Raw genomic sequence first — 10,547 nt, forward strand, 5'->3', positions numbered from 1 at the left:
CACCGGTAATTCGATTAGTGCCCAGCCAATGTACCGGTAGACCGTCATGTAGGACCTCCAAGTGCGTCATTTATGAGCCATGTGCCGCAACCGGGCACATTTCTTGCGCTTCCTACTGCACACCCTGCGTCATCCAGCTGCCGATTAGCAAATTCTGCGCAATCTCCCTCTCTTTTGCGTGGGCTCCGAGATCTAAGGAGCCCTTGCGCGTTTCATCGCTGAGAAATAATCGTTCGCTGCCCGCAAGCTTCAATGGGGCATCGCATGGCCTCCGGGATTCCATCTGTGGCGCTATGGTGCGTATGAGCCCTTTACTGCAGTCGAGATCCTTTCTCGCATTTCTCTCTGAACAAACTTCGTCATCTAGTCATCATCTAGTGGCAGGTGCGTGCTAATGCTCACAATTGATTCCTCGTTGCCTGCGTGTGTTCGTGGCGCCGCGCTGAAGCTCCGGACTGCTCTGCTTGAGGGGCTCCTATGACGTGGGTTCAATTCTTCGAAGCATCGGATAAATGGGCCCCTCACCAAAGTTTGACCATTTTTAGGACACAATCAAAGCGTAACATCACCCGCGGACGAACGTATCTGGAAAGCATCACACCGCTGCGCGGTCCCGCGAAAACAGCTGAAATTTCAAACAAAATGCCGCGTTCCCATAATCTTAAGGGTGGTTGCCGGCTTCTGTAGTAGCAAGACAATCAAGGTAACACCCATAAATACGCCTACGTCAGTAATTTACTTACGCACACTACGGGCGGTCTATCTGTCGATCTATCTGCGGTGTCTCTGTTTTCCAATCAAATTTAGTCACTGGGTCGTCTATGGTCAGACAGACTCGGGCTGCTCTGATGATTAAACCGGGTTAGAAACCTGTCGCGGGCCAAGTAGGGTGCCGTGTATGTGAAATTGCGTTTGTACGGTTAATCGTTAATCCGTTTCACGAAACCTTTTGTATATGGGTATGTGTCACTGCTTATGTGCAGCTCTTCCTTAAACCCCATTTAGCCTTACATTCAAAATCAAGAAGAGGGCCGACAGAGGGTATATACTGTGGGATAAAAATTACAAACAAGGAAAAGGTGCCGCAGAAAGGCTGGCCTACGTTTCGTTCGCTGGACCTATCATCGTCAAAGGGAGATAGGTTGAAGATAGGTGAAGTTACATCCGCCTTTCGAAACGTAGACCAGCCTTTTTGTGGCACCTTATCCCTTTTTGTAACGTTTAACCCTTACATGGAGAACGGCGTATATTGACACATGTACACTCGGCCACAAAATATTGCGGGGGGCGCGAGCGCGTGGCAGAGCGGTCCTCCTCTCCTTCTAGCGGCGCACCCCTGGTGTCGAGACCAACGCTTGCGCGCATGGGCGTCCTTCCGTCACTGCAAGCGTGCATGTTTCCGCGCTTGTATCTTGCGCGACGGCGATATCCTAGTGTAGCCGCGAGGTGCGCTGTGGCGACTTCGACAGCCCGCGCGGGAGCGGCCGCTTCTTGTCGAAACCCACGACAGGGATCACCATTTTTTTTGTCGCCTGTCATCTAAAGGCATACATATGGGCGAGAAGCCAGCGCAGTCTTTGCCAGCCCGTATACTAGGTTCATTACTCTGCCACGCTGTTCTGTGGCAGAACCTCCCGTTCTAAAAAAAAGAAGAAGAACGAAGATTGGCCACGTAAAGGCGCATCGTAAAAAAAAGAAATGACTTGTTGCGTTTGCGACCGGGCGAGATATCTGCTCGTGTTCCGACAAAAAGCGGCCGCAGCGGTGCGGGCTGTCAAAGTCACCACAAAGCCAATCGCAAAAAGTGCACCTCGCGGCTGCACTCGGATATTGCCGGCGCGCAAGGAACAAACGTGGAAACATGCACGCTTGCAGTCACGGAAGGTCGCGCATGCGCGCAAGCGTCGGTCTCGACACCAGGGGTGCGCCGCTAGAAGGAGAGGAGGAGCGCTTCGCCACGCGCTCGCGCCCCCCGCAATATTTTGTGGCCGAGTGTACTTGTTTATCTTTCACCGGCGACCGCTTTCCACCGGCTAACAAATGTTCAACGTTATTGCTCTGTGCAGGACGCGCCTGCATGTATCCGAAGCTTCTCGAACGCTATCGATGCTCCTATCCGTCATCTGTGGTCACCGACACTTATGTAATCTGATTGTATGAGCGACGCGAATTGTCTAGTACCTTCTGGAAGACACGCGGGCACCAGGGATTATTCCGGAACCTTCGATGACTCATGTATAAAAGACGACGCGTTTCACCGCTGATCAGATTTTGATAATCGCCGACTATGCTCGCCACTATCGTTGTAGCGGAGAGGGTAGCTTGCTTTTGTGGGCACAGATTCGCCCAGTAATGAAACAGTTTCGTCATATACAGTTTTACGTAAGACTGTTTTCTTCAGCGTCACTACTACGTGACAATATGAAACTATAAATGTGCCAGTTCAATGAACGAAACTTTTCGCGTAAATTTGGGGCAACCGGGAATGGGCGACTGGGCGCGTGCTGCTCTTGAATGAACCTCTTTAACACCGACTTGTACGTGCCAATGGGTATGCACCGTTCTTCAATAAACCTCGCTCACCCCAACTTGCATCGCTGGGTATGTCAAACTAAGCATGTGCCACACTTTAGTGGACCTCTATTTGGGTCACTGGGGTGCAACTACGAGTGTGCAACTTGGTGTTTTCCATTCTTCCATAAACCTCTTTATTACCAAATTTAGTTGCTGATTATGTGCCACTGGGTATGTGCCACAAGCTATGCGTCACTTTTTCATCAACCTCTGACGCCAACTTGGGTCACTTTGGGATGCGTCACTGCGTATGTGCCGCAGCGTATTTGCCGCTCTCCAATTACGAAAAAAAAAAAACGTTTTAATTTCTGCACTGTGGGGAGGAGTCGAACCCCAGTCATAAACGTTCAGACAATCTTTTGTCTGAAGAAATATTCACACGCGCACCAGGCTAGGGACACCCACCACGCAGCGTGTCCAGATTGAAGCGCGAGACAGCATTCAGGCTGCATACACGTCTCATACATGGCATGTTTCGGCGTTTGCAGTGCAATGTCGATATGCTGGTTCAATGCTAATCGCATTAGCCTCGACAGTCATTGTGACGTGAGCTCTGCCGCCAGCGGAGCTGTTTAAGCCGGCCGTAAGTCCGCGACGCGTAAACAGAATTTGTGGGCCGATCCTGGCGGTTGTGAAGAAAGGGTGAAAGTCCAATGGCACATACCCCTGTGAACTAGAGAAGCTGATCCTGGCAAAGTCTACCTAAGCATGGTTGGGGCTAATTAAGCTTAGCCTGTCCTCGACAGTCATTCGATAGCCAATCAATAGTTATTCGATAATCGATCAATAATAAATAAATTCCTGAAAATGTCAAGGATGACTTGGAAGTGCTTAGCCTAGCACAAAAACGTGGAAAATACCTTGAGATAGGCAGTCGACAGCCAGTCACTTGCTAATCGATAATCGGTCAATAATCAATAAATTCCGGAAAATGCTGGGGATGACTTGGTAGTGCTTAGCTTACCCCAAAAGCCAAGACTAGCTAGGCGCCCATCAGCTCCGCAGTCTCTTAGCATTGCGCCTTCATTGCAAGCTACGCTAATTTTTATTCTAATAAACAGGTGGCGTAAATCGGCTACATACGTACATAGAAACAAACAGGCTCAAGGAGGCCTAGAAATTGATTCGCACTGGTGAGGGCTTCGTCGTTGTGTGCTGCGCCCTCTTCAATATGAAAGAATTGCTACATAAATTTTGAACATATAATGGCCGTTCAGGGGTATCTAGAGTGCCCCCAACATCTTAGCGAAATGGTACATTATATTAAACGCAAAGTGAGATACGCCTGGGGCCAGATTCACAAAGATTTTCTTTCGTAAGTGCTCTTTGTGATTGGCCAGCCGCTTAGATAATATGCATTGCATCCGGATTGGCGGAAATTCTTTCTTACGAATAATTCTAGCGTAAGACGTTTTCTGTGACTTTGGGCCCTACTTTTGTTTGATTTAGCCATTCGGTATTTGTCACTGGGTGTATGCCCATTCTTGGCCTATCTTCCAGAGCGGGTAAGTACCACTCTGACACAACAGGTTCAGAATCCTTAAATGTAGCGAGAAATGTGCCACCAATATCTCTACTTCTATTGGATGCAATAAACATTCATCATAGAAGGTGTGCGCAAGTAATCTGCTTTCGTGAAGATGAAAATGTTCTGAATTATCGACTTTAATTCTTATGATGTCCATTTGTCGAAGTTATTGGACCCTTTGCGGAGAAGAGAAACGGCTCCTTCTTCTGTCTCTTTAGTAGCCTGTGTTTCACGTCTTACCGACGGCTTTGCTTGACTTGTTTCACTTCACTACTGATTTACAGATTAGCTGCACAACGTGGTGACAGCCAATCGCAGCTCTCCAGGTGTAGCGTTAGCTTGGGTTGTAGCATCACTAGAAATGCAATACTAGACGCGGTAAGCCTTCACACAGTTTCGTGCGGTGAGGTTTGTGTTCGCAGAGGCGCGTCCCTAACGATATTCTCGTGTAAAATTATGTGACATAATAACACAAAATGCAATGTAATAAAGATTATCTTGCTCAAATATTTATTCGGGGTTGTAATTGAGCAGCGTTCGATCCACCATAGGCGCAAAGTGCACAACGACTTGTGCACTACAGCAAAGGCATGCATGAACTTTCGGTTTCGCGCATCTTGAGAGAGAAATCCCTCTTTTAGGGCTTGAATGCGAGCACAGCTCCGGTGCGGTACGTAGTCAATCACAGTTCATTCGAAGAAACTATGTGTGTTAAAACTAACTTCTGGTGTTTTAGGTGGGAAAACCACGATTTGATTAAGAGGCACGCCGTTTAGAGGACTCCGGATTAACTTTTACCACGTGTGATTCCTTGACGCGCACTGAATAATGCACGACACAGTAGCGTTTTTGCATTTCACCGTCATAGAAATGTGGCGGCAGGGGCCGGGATTCGATCCCGCGCCTTCGGGCTTAGTAGTGCAAGGCAGTGTTGCACACGTTCCTCGTTCCTTCCCAATATTTAAACCAGTTCCCGTTACAAGTTCCTTTAATGCGTAATGAACACGTTCAATTTACACTTCGTACATTGAAACATGTCGTTACATTAACGTTACATTTGTCTTTTTTAAATTAAAATATCATGTCAGATAATTCTGAGGCGAAATAAAGTAAGCGATTTAAAACTCACATTGAACTACGTATATTCTGCCAACTTGAACATCGCCGGCAGCAGATTACTTGGAAATAAAACGAATCCAAAAAAACACTCCTATACGAATTTTATTGCGATAACAATTATATGGACACTTCAATCGGATTTCTGCCGTCGCCGTCGCCGTCAGGTTCCGTATAGATAAAATCTTCGCCGCGCGCTGTATGCCCCAGCGGAAGCGTGCGGGGACGCGCGCTATCACGGAGAGCGAACGCACTCAATCTTCCACGCGCAAGCAAGGAAGCGGAAAGCCAGCGCCGGAGGGAGCAGCGGGGGGGGGGGCACTTCTCTGCCAACAACCGCGCTCGTCGCTCGTCCGGACAGTCTCTTATCTCTCCCACGCGCAAGCAAGGAAGCGGGAAGCCAGCGCCGGAGGGAGCGGGGGGGGGGGGGGGGGGGGGGGCGGCGCACTTCTACTCTGCCAACAACCGCGCTCGTCGCTCGACCGCACCGTCTCTTATCTCCACACGGCTCTGACCTTTATGCACTGTGCATTCGCCGCTCAGTTTCTGTTGAAGCGATAGACCGCACGTACCTTCGCCGCTGCGGCGTATCCGCTTGCTGCCAGAGTTTTGAAGGTCGTTGTCTGCAGTCATTCAGTGTGATCTATTCATGTTTGTTTGTGCGCGCTCACACCACGCTTGTTCATTCAGTTAGTAATAGTCGGGCCACATTTTCCAACGCACGCTACACATGTAATGCTGCCCGGATCGGCCGTGCAGTGCTACAGGTGTGTCCCTTCGCACGCGCTGCCCACGGAAGCGCTTCTCATCAACACCACCGTTTCACACGCGCCTTCTCGTGGTCATCGAGTCTCTCTTCATGTCGGTCTACTTACGCCGCAGCACACCTGCTTACTTAATCAGCTCATGTTTAGTACAACTTATATTGCTACCAAAGCCGCTCACCTTACATCGTATGACATTGCTGTGTTGCTATCGCATTCATTGCTTCGCCCTCAGGGCAAACTGTGACCTTTTTTCAGGGAGCACCGTCATACTCCAAAAATGTCTCACTGCAACTTTGGTGCTCGTGTATTACAAGTGCAACACATATGGCACTTTCCACTTCAGTATTAAATGGGCAGTCAGGATACTGCGCATCTGATCTGCAAATAGAACGTTACTCACATGCACCAATATAATTAAATTTGTTGCACAAGAAACCACATCGAAAGAAACAATACATAGCCGTTTATTGAATGTCAATTCAATATTGTAGTATGAATTGGAAAAAGAAATATCCAGAACACATATTCGCAACGTATTTAAGTCCCTTGTTTAAACTCAGCAAGAATTGCATCTCGATGTTGGTGCCTGGCAGATGAACCCGTTTTTCAAGTGAAGCCTGTATTTCCTCACAAGTGTTGGCGGTGGTGGTGGTGGTGGTGTCACGCAAAAACCCTATCGAAAACGTGTAGAAAACTTGGGTCTCGTTCACTTGGTATATACCAAAATTGGCATGGAAGGGTACGAATGTATGAGTAACAAGACTCATAGGTCATGACATCAATAACATCACATGCTCGTCAGTTACGTCACGATTAACGATAATAAAATCACGAGTGGCACATACCCGCATTGGATGTGCGTGTATGAGCCAGAGACAAGAGTGAAAGGAAGGAAGGAAAACAAGAAAGAAAGGTAGGAAGGAAGAAAGAAAGAGAGAACGAAAGGAAGAAATCACGTGTGGCTAATACCGGGGCCGCACATTTAAGCTCCGCTCCCAGAGTAGAGCAGGTGCGGGGAAATCTGCGCCAGCGCCGGATAACGTGACGTGCTCGACCAACCCGGGTCGTTTGGTGTGTTACGGGGACGGAAAGGAAAAGAGAGGAGCTTGCCTCCGCCGGGCTTCCCTCGCCTCAGATCAGTTGCGGCGTCCGGATGGGAAGGCCCGCGCGTTAGGCGTTCCGCCGAGGAACAGGCTGCGTTTGAGCGATGACGCCGCGAACACGCTCGGGAAAGGCTCGTCGTCGACGTGCCGATTTTAGCGTGAGGGCTTCCGAAGCCCAGGCGAAACGTGAGCGAAATGCTTTGGACCCCAATTGGCGGGAGCGCGATGTTGAGGCCAAACTTCAGCGAAGAGCCACCGACCCTGAGTTTAGGGCAAACGAAGCAACACGCCTGCGACAGCGTCGTCTTTGCACAAGCTTCGCTTACCCCTATTTTCTCGACAGGGAATGGGCTGGTGATTCTTTCGTTAGCACTTCGTTGGCAATGTTGAAAAGCCGTTACACCGAAGCGCTTGAGGGTACTGGCCTGTTGTACTTGAGGAAGCGTTGGTTCAATCCCTCGAAGTTCTTCATCTGCGACAGCGGGTAGTCAACTGGCACCAGCAAGTACCGCGACAGCTCATTCTGTGCCTCGGCTGGAAGGGTTCGGGGCCTGTGAAGACGTGAGGACTGGAAATTTTCCATCCACCGCGAAGTCCCTCGAGTGGCGCTGCGATCCTGACGTCATGGTACTTTTGCGGCATGCCAGCATGGAGGGAGCGTCACGTGACAATCTTGAAGCCTAGTAACGAAAACATACAACAGAGATCTCACAAGAAAAAATGTCACAGTTTCGCCCGAAGGGCGAAGCAATGAATGCGATAGCAACACAGCAATGTCATACGAAGTAAGGTGAGTGGCTTTGGTAGCAACAACACGCAGAACTGTTGTCGACGCCATCGGCGTTTTGCCCGCGTTAGCTCAAAATGCGTGCGGCGTTGGTGACTGTTGCTGGAGCCTCTGATATAAATAGGCACTTGGTGCCGCAGCTAAACGTCGCCTCCCTTCCTTCCCCCTCCCCCATGGCCTCTCGCGCGTCTGAAGAAGGCGCGTTTGCTCTACATATATGGTGATTGTAAAGGAGAAACGAGACGCCTACTTCTGCAGCCCTTAAGCGAGCACGGCGCAGAACGCGCGTTTGTTCTCCGCCGTGCGTTCGCTCCCCGTGAAAGACGCGCCTCTCGCGCCCTTTCACTCGCACATACAGCGTTCGGCGGCGCGCGGCGACGATTTCATCTCCAAATGACGTCATACGGAACCTCACGGCGACGGCGACGGCGACGGCGACGCCGACGGCGACGGCGACGCCGACGGCAGAAATCTGCTTTTGAGTGTCCATATAATTGCTATCGCAATAAAATGCACCACAGTCACGTGATAGGCAAACGGCAGTTCTTTGCGCCTCACGCAGTCCTCCATCAGCCCTGCCTGACGTGCTGCGTACGTGCGTCCGTCTGATTAATGCCGTGGAACGTTTACAGAAGGAACGCCGTTCCCTCGACCGTTCCTTCATAAACCTAACGAGTTACCGTTACAGTTCGACCAAACCCTAATGGAACGGTGGTGGTGCTACTCCGTTCCTCCCAAAGGAAACTAGCTCCAGGAACGCCGTTCCGTACAACACTGGCGCAACGCCATAGCCACTATGGCACCACGGCGGGTGAAGCTAAGTGCTTCCTTGTTGGTTCTTTCGTGTGACATTTTTTCGCTGCATCTCGTGTGCACGCCTGAAGCATTGGAGGTTGCACAAATTATGCTGGTCACTTGTTTCTTTCACTAAAGGTCATAGATGCGTGTTGTCAGATACGGTGTCACCAGAGAAAATTACATCGTCAAGTCAGTGCATCCGTCGAACGTCAGAATGTCCCCCAAATCTTTCTGCTAATTTCACCTTATTTTTTATTGCGCCTACAGAGGAAATTCAGAGCACTAGTTCACAAACTGGTACGAAGCCTACACCAGTGAAGTGGTTGATTTCACTGGCGCTGCCATTATCTTTCTACCACTAACAGCATCCTTATCTGGAGCAGATAACTGAAAAGTAGCCGAAGAAGGTGGGCGATTTAATATAGCAGAATGTCTAAAGAAATCCCAGAACCCCTAAGCACTTCTTATGTGTAGCGAAAGCGAAAGCGTTAATGCCCATCTGAACGCTGCTGAACGGTGCTTCGAGTTTTGTGCTGCGAGTAATGTACTATCGACCGAAAACTTTGCGTACGACCGGATCTCAGAAAATGCTAAATATCCGAGCAGCCTTCAAAAGTAGCCTGTAAAAGCGTACATCACAATGTTGTTCGCCTATACTAGTAGAAGTGGGAATGTGAATACCAGGCTGCGTTTTGAGGCTGCGGTGATATTCAGCTTTTTGTCAGATCCCTTGGTCCATAAACTTTTTCGGTCGATAGTACCATAGTGGTACGTACTGCCCGAGCCAGCAAGCAGTCAGCAGCCTGTGTTGCAAACGCTGTACGCCGCCGATGCGGCGATGCCCATCGGTCGACGCGTCGCGGCGATGCCCTCTCCCCTCACGCAACACCTGGCGCGCTATGATGATGATGATGATGATGATGATTTATTGGCATCCCCTTTGAAACGGGGTGGCGACAAATAGTCACCTAGCCTGCTTGATTTAATCAGGTATACTACACATGTTCTTTATCTAGCATTTTTGTATACCCTCTCATTATCTTTCTTTTTCAAAAATTTAGCTTGTACCGCTGCCTATGATTTTAAGAGATCAGGTCGTATCCATCTTTTCCCTGCTTTTTTTCCACCAGTACTCTAATCGTCTCTTGCTGATCTCTACGGCTGATCTGTTTATGTTTCCTTCCACTTTAAACCCAAGCGCTTCTGGGAGTTGCACGTTACCTACGGTTCTCTCTGGGTGGATCCCGTCGCATTCCATTAGGATGTGCTGAGTGGTCTCTGGATCTTTACTGCAGCATACACATGTCTCATCTAGTTCCGAATATTTGTTCCGATATGTTTTCGTCCTTAGGCAACCGGCTCGAGCCTCAAATAGCAAGGCACTGCCCTTTGTGTTATCGTACAGATTTTCCCTTCTAATTTCTTTCTTCTCATTCTTGTAAATCTCCATTCTCCTTTTCGTTTCCATTCTTTGCATCCAATTCACGGTCTCTATTTCTCTCACTTTCTTTCTGATGACCCCTGGTTGTCTATTTACAGTTTCGATTATCCTGTACTTGGTTGCGAACTTCCTTGACCTCTTCTTCCATTCTGTGTCCACGCTTTTCATGTAGAGATACTTGTGCACTTTAGCCGCCCATTTATTTTCATCCATGTTCCTGAGCCTTTCTTCAAAACTAATTTTGCTTTGTGCTTCTCTGACTTCAATAGAGGCCCAACCTATGTCTCCATGTACTGCCTCATTTGTCGTATTACCGTGTGCTCCCAAAGCCAACCGGCCTACTGATCTTTGGTTAACTTCCAAACCCGCCAATATATCCTGTTTTAAGCATATAATGGCATTTGCGAATGTTAGCGCTGGCACCATTACTCCT

This window comes from Dermacentor silvarum, chromosome 2, assembly GCF_013339745.2.
Source record: "Dermacentor silvarum isolate Dsil-2018 chromosome 2, BIME_Dsil_1.4, whole genome shotgun sequence".
Lineage (NCBI taxonomy): Eukaryota > Metazoa > Arthropoda > Arachnida > Ixodida > Ixodidae > Dermacentor > Dermacentor silvarum.